This window comes from Ranitomeya imitator, chromosome 2, assembly GCF_032444005.1.
Source record: "Ranitomeya imitator isolate aRanImi1 chromosome 2, aRanImi1.pri, whole genome shotgun sequence".
NCBI lineage: Eukaryota > Metazoa > Chordata > Amphibia > Anura > Dendrobatidae > Ranitomeya > Ranitomeya imitator.
In genome coordinates this window covers 367,716,985-367,729,982 of record NC_091283.1, presented here as the reverse complement: position 1 = coordinate 367,729,982, position 12,998 = coordinate 367,716,985, and positions in this window count along the sequence as shown.

Below are 12,998 nucleotides of genomic sequence, written 5' to 3'. Positions count from 1 at the left end.
GCTCTGCCACAGAATTCACAACAGTACCCCCCCCCTTGAGGAAGGGTCACCGAACCCTCACCAGAGCCCCCAGGACGACCAGGATGAGCCATATGAAAGGCACGAACAAGATCGGGAGCATGGACATCAGAGGCAAAGACCCAGGAATTATCTTCCTGAGCATAACCCTTCCACTTAACCAGATACTGGAGTTTCCGTCTTGAAACACGAGAATCCAAAATCTTCTCCACAATATACTCCAACTCCCCCTCCACCAAAACCGGGGCAGGAGGATCAACAGATGGAACCATAGGTGCCACGTATCTCTGCAACAATGACCTATGGAATACGTTATGTATGGAAGGGTCAGACGAAAAGACACAGGATTAAGAACCTCAAAAATCCTATATGGACCAATGAAACGAGGTTTAAACTTAGGAGAGGAAACCTTCATAGGAATATGACGAGAAGATAACCAAACCAGATCCCCAACACGAAGTCGGGGGACCCACACAGCGTCTGCGATTAGCGAAACGTTGAGCTTTCTCCTGGGACAAGGTCAAATTGTCCACAACATGAGTCCAAATCTGCTGCAAACTGTCCACCACAGTAGCCACACCAGGACAGTACGAAGACTCAACCTGCCCTGAAGAGAAACGAGGATGGAACCCAGAGTTGCAGAAAAACGGCGAAACCAAGGTAGCCGAGCTAGCCCGATTATTAAGGGCGAACTCAGCCAAAGGCAAAAAGGACACCCAGTCATCCTGATCAGCAGAAACAAAGCATCTCAGATATGTTTCCAAGGTCTGATTGGTTCGTTCGGTCTGGCCATTAGTCTGAGGATGGAAAACCGAGGAAAAAGACAAGTCAATGCCCATCCTACCACAAAAGGCTCGCCAAAACCTCGAAACAAACTGGGAACCTCTGTCAGAAACGATATTCTCTGGAATGCCATGTAAACGAACCACATGCTGGAAGAACAATGGCACCAAATCAGAGGAGGAAGGTAATTTAGACAAGGGTACCAAATGGACCATCTTAGAGAAGCGATCACAGACCACCCAAATGACTGACATCTTTTGAGAGACGGGAAGATCTGAAATAAAATCCATAGAGATGTGTCCAAGGCCTCTTCGGGACCGGTAAGGGCAAAAGCAACCCACTGGCACGAGAACAGCAGGGCTTAGCCCGAGCACAAATCCCACAGGACTGCACAAAAGAACGCACATCCCGCGACAGAGATGGCTACCAAAAGGATCTAGCCACTAACTCTCTGGTACCAAAGATTCCAGGATGACCAGCAAACACCGAACAATGAACCTCAGAGATAACTTTATTCGTCCACCTATCAGGGACAAACAGTTTCTCCGCTGGGCAACGATCAGGTTTATTAGCCTGAAATTTTTGCAGCACCCACCGCAAATCAGGGGAGATGGCAGACACAATTACTCCCTCTTTGAGGATACCCGCCGGCTCAGATAAACCCGGAGAGTCGGGCACAAAACTCCTAGACAGAGCATCCGCTTTCACCTTTTTAGAGCACGGAAGGTACGAAATCACAAAGTCAAAACGGACAAAAAACAGCGTCCAACGAGCCTGTCTAGGATTCAACCGCTTGGCAGACTCGAAATAAGTCAAGTTCTTATGATCAGTCAAGACCACCACGCGATGCTTAGCTCCTTCAAGCCAATCACGCCACTCCTCGAATGCCCACTTCATGGCCAGCAACTCTCGATTGCCCACATCATAATTTCGCTCAGCAGGCGAAAACTTCCTGGAAAAGAAGGCGCATGGTTTCATCACCAAGCAATCAGAACTTCTCTGCGACAAAACAGCCCCTGCTCCAATCTCAGAAGCATCAACCTCGACCTGGAATGGAAGCGAAACATCTGGTTGACACAACACAGGGGCAGAAGAAAAACGACGCTTCAACTCTTGAAAAGCTTCCACAGCAGCAGAAGACCAATTGACCACATCAGCACCCTTCTTGGTCAAATCGGTCAATGGTTTAGCAATACTAGAAAAATTGCAGATGAAGCGACGATAAAAATTAGCAAAGCCCAGGAACTTTTGCAGACTTTTCAGAGATGTCGGCTGAGTCCAATCATGGATGGCTTGGACCTTAACAGGGTCCATCTCAATAGTTGAAGGGGAAAAGATGAACCCCAAAAATGAAACCTTCTGAACACCAAAGAGACACTTTGATCCCTTCACAAACAAAGAATTAGTACGCAGGACCTGAAACACCGTTCTGACCTGCTTCACATGAGACTCCCAATCATCCGAGAAGATCAAAATGTCATCCAAGTACACAATCAGGAATTTATCCAGGTACTCTCGGAAGATGTCATGCATAAAGGACTGAAACACTGATGGAGCATTGGCAAGTCGGAATGGCATTACTAGATACTCAAAATGGCCCTCGGGCGTATTAAATGCAGTTTTCCATTCATCGCCTCGCTTAATACGCACAAGATTATACGCACCACGAAGATCTATCTTGGTGAACTAACTAGCCCCCTTAATCCGAGCAAACAAATCAGATAACAACGGCAAGGGGTACTGAAATTTAACCGTGATCTTATTTAGAAGGCGGTAATCTATACAAGGTCTCAGCGAACCATCCTTCTTGGCTACAAAAAAGAACCCTGCTCCTAATGGCGACTATGACGGGCGAATATGCCCCTTCTCCAAGGACTCCTTCACATAACTCCGCATAGCGGCGTGCTCAGGCACAGATAAATTAAACAGTCGACCTTTTGGGAATTTACTACCAGGAATCAAAATCGATAGCACAATCACAATCCCTATGCGGAGGTAGGGTATCGGACTTGGGCTCATCAAATACATCCCGGTAATCAGACAAGAACTCTGGAACCTCAGAAGGGGTGGATGATGAAATAGTCAGAAATGGGACATCACCATGTACCCCCTGACAACCCCAGCTGGACACAGACATGGATTTCCAATCTAATACTGGATTATGGACTTGTAGCCATAGCAACCCCAACACGACCACATCATGCAGATTATGCAACACCAGAAAGCGAATAACCTCCTGATGTGCAGGAGCCATGCACATGGTCAGCTGGGTCCAGTACTGAGGCTTATTCTTGGCCAAAGGCATAGCATCAATTCCTCTCAATGGAATAGGACACTGCAAGGGCTCCAAGAAAAACCCACAACGCCTAGCATACTCCAAGTCCATCAAATTCAGGGCAGCGCCTGAATCCACAAATGCCATGACAGAATACGATGACAGAGCAGATCAAGGTAACGGACAAAAGAAATTTTGACTGTACCGTACCAATGGTGGCAGACCTAGCGAACCGCTTAGTGCGCTTAGGACAATCAGAGATAGCATGAGTGGAATCACCACAGTAGAAACACAGCCCATTCAGACGTCTGTGTTCTTGCCGTTCAACTCTGGTCAAAGTCCTATCGCACTGCATAGGCTCAGGTTTAAGCTCAGGTAATACCGCCAAATGGTGCACAGATTTACGCTCACGCAAGCGTCGACCGATCTGAATGGCCAAAGACATAGACTCATTCAGACCAGCAGGCATAGGAAATCCCACCATGACATCCTTAAGGGCTTCAGAGAGACCCTTTCTGAAAATAGCTGCGAGCGCACCTTCATTCCATTGAGTGAGTACTGACCACTTTCTAAATTTCTGACAATATACCTCAATCTCATCCTGACCCTGACACAGAGCCAGCAAATTTTTCTCTGCCTGATCCACTGAATTAGGTTCATCGTACAGCAATCCGAGAGCCAGGAAAAACGCATCGATATTACTTAATGCAGGATCTCCTGACGCAAGAGAAAATGCCCAGTCCTGAGGGTCGCCACGTAGAAAAGAAATAATGATCCTAACTTGTTGAACTGGGTCACCAGAGGAGCGAGGTTTCAAAGCCAGAAATAGTTTATAATTATTTTTGAAACTCAGAAATTTAGTTCTATCTCAAAAAAACAAATCAGGAATAGGAATTCTCGATTCGAACATAGAATTCTGAACCACAAAGTCTTGAATATTTTGTACTCTTGCCGTGAGCTGATCCACACATGAAGACAGACCTTTAATGTCCATCGCTACACCTGTGTCCTGAACCACCCAAATGTCTAGGGGAAAAAAAAGGAAAAACACAGTGCCGAGAAAAAATAATGGTCTCAGAACTTCTTTTTTCCCTCTATTGAGAATCATTAGTACTTTTGGCCTCCAGTACTGTTATGATAAGGTAATTCAGTACCACAATGGACATAGAGGTCAGAGCACATACAGTGACCTCACAATAACCCAAAAACATAGAACGAGCTCTGAGACGTGGGAACTCTGCTGATCGCAATCCCTAATCCTCTCCAACCACACTAGAGGCAGCCGTGGATTGCGCCTAACGCTCCCTATGCAACTCGGCACAGCCTGAGAAACTAGCTAGCCTGAAGATAGAAAATAAGCCTACCTTGCTTCAGAGAAATACCCCAAAGGAAAAGGCAGCCCCCACATATAATGACTGAGTTAAGATGAAAAGACAAACGTAGAGATGAAATAGATTTAGCAAAGTGAGGCCCGACTTTCTGAACAGAGCGAGGATAGGAAAGGTAACTTTGCGGTCAACACAAAACCCTACAAAAACCACGCAAAGGGGGCAAAAAGACCCTCCGTACCGAACTAACGGCACAGAGGTACACCCTCTGCGTCCCAGAGCTTCCAGCAAGCAGGAAAAAACAAATAGACAAGCTGGACAGAAAAAAACAGCAAACAAAATAGCAAAGCGGAACTTAGCTATGCAGAGCAGCAGGCCACAGGAACGATCCAGGAGGAAACAGGTCCAATACTAGAACATTGACTGGAGGCCAGGATCAAAGCACTAGGTGGAGTTAAATAGAGCAGCACCTAACAACTTCACCACATCACCTGAGGAAGGAAACTCAGAAGCCGCAGTACCACTTTCCTCCACCAACGGAAGCTCACAGAGAGAATCAGCCGAAGTACCACTTGTGACCACAAGAGGGAGCTCTGCCACAGAATTCCCAACAGGGTGCTGTCATGGGCCTTCAAAAAATGCCTCTACTGGTAAGTAGCTTAATGTTTAATTCGGACTCCCATGACAGCACCACAAGAGATTTACAGAGATGTAAGCCACCTTAGGGAGGGACTATAGCCTGCAGTACCGTTAACCCGAAGGTGAAATCTGATGAGAAACCCAAGTCCAACCGAAAGTGTTTGAAAAAGGTGGAAAGGGATGACCATGTGGCTGCCTTACATATCTGGTCAATTGACACTCCAGACCTTTCCGCCCAGGATGATGCCATGGCTCTGGTGGAATACGCCCTCAGATTCTGCGGAGCCGGACGCCCACCTGCTGTGTAAGCCAGAGAGATAGCCTCCTTAATCCATTCAGCTAGTGTGTATTTTGATGCTCTAACCCCTTTCCTAGGACCTTGGAAGGATAAAGGTACCGTCACATTTAGCGACGCTGCAGCAATATAGACAACGATGCCGATCGCTGCAGCGTCGCTGTTTAGTCATTGTGTGGTCGCTGGAGAGCTGTCACACAGACAGCTTTCCAGCGACCAACGATACCGAAGTCCCCGGGTAACCAGGGTAAACATCGGGTTACTAAGCGCTTAGTAACCCGATGTTTACCCTGGTTACAAGTGAAGACATCGCTGGATCGGCGTCACACACGCCGATTCAGCGATGTCAGCGGGTGATCTAGCGACGAAATAAGGTGCTGGCCTTCTAGCTCCGACCAGCGATGTCACAGCAGGATCCTGATCGCTGCTGCGTGTCAAACACAACGATATCGCTATCCAGGACGCTGCAACGTCACGGATCGCTATAGTTATCATTCTAAAGTTGCTCAGTGTGAAGGTACCTTAAGAATAGTGCAGTAGTGCTGAATTTGATCTAATTTCTCAATAGGGAGAAGACACTGCTGTGTAGCTGAATCTAATAACAATCCTAACAACTTTTGAATTTTTAGGGTCTGCAACCGAGATTTCTCATAATTAATTATCCAACCCAGGTGTTCCAATTTAACCGTAGCTATTCCTAATTGAGACAAACAGTGATCCACTGAATTCCCTGCTATGAGGAAATCATCAAGGTAGGGAACAATAAGAATATTAGATTCCCGTAAATGTGCCATAACCTTCGCAATCAATTTTGTAAATACTCTAGGGGCAGAAGTTATACTGAAGGGAAGTGCCCTGTACTGAAAATTGTTATTATTTATTATTATAGCACCATTTATTCCATGACGCTTTACATGTGAGGAGGGGTATACATAATAAAAACAAGTACAATAATCTTGAACAATACAAGTCACAACTGGTACAGGAAGAGAGAGGACCCTGCCCGCGAGGGCTCACAATCTACAAGGGATGGGTGAGGATGCAGTAGGTAAGGATAGAGCTGGTCGTGCAGTGGTTTGGTCGATCGGTGGTTACTGCAGGTTGTAGGCTTCCTGGAAGAGGTAGGTCTTCAGGTTCTTTTTGAAGGTTTCGATGGTAGGCGAGAGTCTTATATGTTGTGGTAGAGAGTTCCAGAGTAGGGGTGATGCGCGAGAGAAATCTTGTATGCGATTGTGGGAAGAGAAAAGGGGAGTAGAGAAGATCTTGTGAGGATTGGAGGTTGCGTGCAGGAATGTACCGGGAGACAAGGTCACAGATGTATGGAGGAGACAGGTTGTGGATGGCTTTGTATGTCATGGTTAAGCTTTTGTACTGGAGTCTCTGGGCAATGGGGAGCCAGTGAAGGGATTGACAGAGGGGAGAGGCCGGGGAATAGCGGGGGGACAGGTGGATTAGTCGGGCAGCTGAGTATAGAATAGATTGGAGGGGTGTGAGAGTGTTCGAGGGGAGGCCACAGAGCAGGTTACAGTAGTCGAGGCGGGAGATTATGAGGGCATGGACCAGGGTTTTTGCAGATTCTTGGTTTAGGAATGTACGGATCCGTGAAATATTTTTGAGTTGAAGGCGGCAGGAAGTGGAAATGGTTTAGATATGCGATTTGAAGGAGAGATCAGTGTCAAGGATTACCCCGAGACAGCGAGCTTGTGGGACTGGGGAGAGTGGGCAGCCGTTTACTGTAATGGATAGGTTCGTTGGGGGGGTCGCGTGAGATGGGGAAAGACAATGAATTCTGACTTGTCCATATTAAGTTTTAGAAATGTAGTGGAGAAGAAGGATGAAATAGCGGAAAGACATTGAGGGATTCTGGTTAGTAGGGTGGTGATATCTGGTCCAGAGATGTAGATCTGTGTGTCATCAGCATAGAGATGATACTGAAAACCGTGAGATTCTATGAGCTATCCCAGGCCAAAAGTGTAAATGGAGAAGAGCTGGGGCCCTAGAACTGAACCTTGCGGGACTCTGAGAGATAGGGGGCGAGGTGAGGAGGTGGTGTGTGAATGGGAGACGCTGAATGTTCGGTCAGTTAGGTATGACGAGATCCAGGATAGGGCCAAGTCTGTGATGCCAAGGGATGAGGGGGTCTGTAGTAATAGGGAATGGTCCACTGTGTCAAAGGCAGAGGACAGGTCCAGGAGGAGGAGGTTAGAGTAGTGTTGCTTGCTCTTGGTGGTTAATAGGTCATTGGTGACCTTAGGGCAGTTTCAGTGGAGTGGTGTGACCGGAAGCCTGATTGTAAGCGGTTGAAAAGGGAGCAGGAAGATAGATGGGAGGACAGTTCAAGATGGACGCTTTGTTCCAGTAGTTTTGAGGCATAGGGGAGAAGTGATATAGGGTGATAGCTAGATACAGAGGATGGGTCAAGAGAGGGATTTTTGAGGATAGGTGTGATTGAGGCATGTTTAAAGCTTGAGGGGAAAACACCAGTTGTTAGTGATAGGTTGAAGAGATGGGTTAGAGTTGGGATGAAGACTGTGGCGAGGTTTGGGATGAAGTGGGAAGGGATCGGGTCAAATGCACAGGTGGTGAGATGCGAAAATGGTGAACTACTCCCCCCATTAATACTGCTACCCTTAGGAATTGTTGGAAATCTGCATGAATGGGCACATGATAATAGGCATCTTTTAAATCCACTACTACCATGAAACAATCTTTAAACAGCATCTTTATTGTTGTATTGATAGATTCCATCTTAGCCCATTACTTGCCAAATTAGAAAATTTCATTTTACGGATTTTTCAGAAAAGGGCGTCCCAATATTCAATTATAAATGACAATGACATGATTTCCTATTTTGAAAACACTCATTTTACAAACACAAAAAATTGGACCTAATTATAAAAATTACAAAATCTTATTTGCTAGAAGCAAAAGATTAGGCGTCCCAAAAAAAGGACATTGGTAGATAATGGGTTAAAGGTATGTTTGACCAGGTAACTATTAAGGCGTCTAAGATTTCTGATGGTCCTATAAGTCTTATCAGGCTTCTGAATAAGAAACAGGGGAGAATAATATCCCTTCCCTCTATCAGATTTATCAGGACATTTTTAGAACAAAGAGACAACACCTCTTCTAAAGTCAACTGTTCCAGGGGAGAAGAGCGTAAAGGAGTCAATTTAACACTATCCCGTGGGGTACGAATAAACTCAAGTGTGAGACCCTGAGATATAGTGTTTTGTTCCCAAACACTATTTGTGATCTCTGACCATTCTGAACAGAAATGTAACAGTCTACCCCCCACCGGGATTGCTAGTCATTTGTATTCCTTCTTCCTTTCCATTGAGGAATGACGGAACATAAATCCTGTACCTCTTCTATGCCTATCATCCCATCTAGACCGATCTCTAACAGGTGAAAAGGCACGCTTCCTTCCCCAGCCAAATCTCTTCTTATTAAAGGGACAACGGTAGGATCCAAACAAATTAGGAAACTTCTTTTTATCATCTCCTGCTTTTCTAGGAGTTCGTCCAAGGTGGGAACCAAACAAATATTCTCCTTCACAAGGAATGGCACAGAGCTTTGACCTTGTCTGTATATCCCCTGGCCAGCATTTCAACCACAAGGGTCTTCTAGCTGCATTAGAGAGTCCTGCCGCTCTAAACACCATTTTAACAGTCAATGGAAGCATCTGACAAGAAGACAGCTGCCTCCTGAATCACTGGTAAAGCAGTTAGAATAGACTCTCTAGAGGCCCCCTCCTTCAACAGGGTCTCTAATTGGTCCAGCCAAACCATCATTGACCTGGCTGTACATGTTGATGCCACCGGAGGTCATAAGGAACCGGCCGCCATTTCCCAGGTACCCCTCAGAAAAGTGTCCGCCTTTCGGTCAATGGGGTTCTTAAGGGTTCCCATATCCTCAAAAAGGAAGAGAAGCTCGCTTCACCACTTTGGCTACTGCCGCATCTAATTTAGGAGCCTTCTCCCAATTGCTAACTTCCGGGTCATCAAATGGATATCTGCGCTTTTGTGCTGGAGGCAAGGAACCTTTTTTCTCAGGTTTTTTCCACTCTCTATTAATAAGTTCCTGAATTTTCTCATTTAGCGGAAAAACTCTACGCTTTTTTTGCTCCAGTCCACTAAACATAATTTCCTCTCTGGATAATTGAGGCTTGGGCTCTGCTATGCCCATTGTCCCTCTGACCGCTTTTACTAACTTATATATCCTTTCAAGGGGTAGACAAAAGCGGGCGGTGTCTTCATCCGAGGAAGGGGATGATGCAGCTGAATCGGAGGAAATTTCATCTATATTCTCATCCACGGAAGAGTCAGAGATCAGAGGAGCTTTGTATTTAGAGCTTCCTGCTTTAGATAAGGACTTAATGGAATGTTGACTTCCGTCCTGACCATCTCTTTCAGGCTTGCTGCCACAGAGATTCTTCTGCTACCTGAGGGGGCAAGTAAGGCAATCTAGTCTCCGCAGATCTAATGCCCTCACCCCCTCCCCCTTCCCGAGACCTCACCGACTGCTGGATACAGGGGACACATAGCCTTTAGGGCACGAATTGGGTAAGGCAACCCCGCAGATGGCACATTCTCTATGTTTTGTCTTACTCATACTTTTCTTCCCCTAAAATAAAGAATATGAGGGGAATCACGTCACTGGGTGAACATTCTCGAAGGTCACTTATCAGTGCCTGCCCCCAAAAAAGGAAATACCGGAATATGAGGATTCTTCCTGGCTGATGCTCCAGACCCATCTGGAGGAGCTTTTGCGGCCAGAGTCATCACTCCTTCTGTCACCTTTGGGGTTATGACAAACCTCGTCCAGCAGCTGAGGCTGCTATACATGATCGCTCTCCATACGTCACGGTTTGAGGCCAGAAGCAAGGGACCCAGATCCGGAATCTATTTATAAACCCCTCTTCCAGTCAGCAGCCACTCCAAGTGCTCCCCCATGATTTGTTGTCTCTCCCTTCAGGTGCAGGAAATCGGTTGGGGGACTGTAATCGAGCGGCGTGCAAATCCCGGTGGGCGCCGCCATCTTAGAGACACCGCGCATGCGTGGAACCCCGCGACCCGGAAGTAGACGCGGGCTCCGCCCCCAGATGTCACCCTGGCCCGCAGCGCTTCCTGTCAGCGCTGAGAGCAGCGTGGGACGCCCGGCGAACCAGCGATACCCCGGTTGCCACCACCACGATGCCGCAGCACGGACCCCAGCCCGCAGCACAAGCCTGCCCGAAAGGAGGGACACCAGGGGAATACTTACCCACGCTGGCCCCGGAGACAGAACACCACCGGTGACTGCTCCCTGCTGTAACGTCACCGCCGTGCAGCCCTGCCAGGACGTCTTCCAGGATCTCCGCATTGGCCGAGGTAGGACCCAAATCAGCCGGCCGGCCTGGGATCCTTAAAAAAATTCTGTAGGATCCAGTCCCTTTAGGAACAGGAAATAAACTGATACGTGGGAGAGGTGCCGCCCTTTTGTATCTGTAGGTTTCCTGTTCCTAATGGGCGGATCACCTCTCTCGTGGTGCTGTCTTGGGAGTCCGAATAAACATTGTTACCCTTGTACTCATTGTACATAAACAGCACAATAGGTACATATGTAAATGAACCCCAATAGAAACATAATAAAGAAAAGGGGTAGTATGTATGCACTTTACACTGAATAGCAAGCTTTGGGTAGTAACAAACCAGGCTGCAAATAGGTGATTTATAAAAATAAAATTTTGAAGTATGGTGATCGGCCTAATTTTCCCACCCTGTCATAATATCATATGTGTCAATATGTATCCAGTTACAAGTTAAAAAAACTCAACAAATATACTGAAAACACTACAGAGTAAGGAAGTAAGTTATTACCCTATTCAGCGCTATGCAGTCCAGCAAGGTTCTTACTTGCATGCACTTGAAAGAAGAGCAGCGCTCGGCTGGTGTATGGAGGCCCTTAGCGAAATAAAAACAGCAATGTAGAACTGCAATGTAGTGAACAGACAGCCCCAATCGGAGGAGTGCCTGAACACAAAAAAACTAGGTAATGCAGCCACAGGTACAGCAGCGTGTGACTTCACACAGTCCATGGAACATGAAAGTCAGTGCGAGCCGCCAGTACTTGTCCTTACAGGAAAACACTGTTTCCTTCTTTAGAGGAAACTGCACAGCTAAATTAAGGTTAAATAGTATATAATGACAAAGAAAATGTACATAAATATATACAAACATAATTTATTAACAAAAGGAGCTCAAGATTAAAAGTAAAAAAGATTATATATATATATATATATATATATATATATATATATAGATATATATATATTTACACACTATATATATATATATATATATATATATATATATATATATATAATGTATATAAAATATGCAAATTATGGATACTCAAAATATTAAAATACAGCCTGCACTTCAAAAGATGTATACACACGGTCAAAATTGTTGATACCCCTCGTTTAATGAAAGAAAAACCCACAATGGACACAGAAATAACTTGAATCTGACAAAAGTAATAATAAATAAAAGATTTATGAAAACGAACAAATGAAATTTAGATATTGCTTTTCAACCTTTCCAGCATTTTATTTTCCGCAGCATGTCAATTCTTTTTGAGGATCTGCATCGTTTCTGCACACATTGAGTCAGTCAAATCCTCAGCAAAACCGCATTTTTAAACATGTTTGCGGTTTTGCTACGGAGCTGCGTTCCAAAAAACGCTGCAGAAAGGAAGGAGGAACAGTGTGTGGGTAGAGAGTGTGTGTTGACGGAGACTGTGCGTGTGAACATGTGCGTGTCTGCAGGTCTGTGTGTGTGTCTGCGTCTAGCAAGGCATCATCTGATGGGACTACTGCTCCCATCCGGCTATGTCTGCATTCACTTATAACAGTGACAGCATTAGCCGATGATGGGACAGTAGTCCCATGAGATGATGCCTGTGTCCAATTGTAAAAAAAAAACCCAAAAAACATACAACATATAGTACTTAGAACATACAGTACATACTCACCAAACACCTACTTCTCCGACGCCCTCGTTCTCCGGTAACAAAAATAAAATAAACCAACCTGTACTAACCTTTCCACCGTAGTCCGTTTAATAACGAGTGTCCCACGACATCGGGAGATATGACTGTTTTACAGGGCCTCCTGCGATGCACTGACAGGAGGTAATCCTCCGCAGTGTATCCCTCCGCCGGGAGAGAGGTCACCTGAGTTCATGCTGTCACCGGCAACGGCATAAGAAAATTCTCACGCAGCGGAGCCGTAAAGTGAGAGCCCAACCTCTTCAGTGATGCACTGCAGGAGCGACTACCTCATGTCAGTGCATCTCAGGAGGCCCTGTAGAGCAGTCACATCCCCCGTTGTCACTCTTCTACAGGGGAGCTCGTCTTGGGACACTCGTTATTAAATGGATTACATCGGAACAGGGAGTATTTGTGTTGATTTTTTTTTTTTGCAGGAGATCGAGGGCGTCGCAGGAATTAAGAGTATAATTAAGATGGGAAACTGTGTGGTGTTTTTTTTCTGATTGTCTTTATTTACCATATAACCATAGGATTAGTAATGGATAGGTGTCTTGACACCACTCCACTACTAAGCCATGGGCTTGATGTCACAGGACAATACAAGGGTGTCATCAACCCCACAACT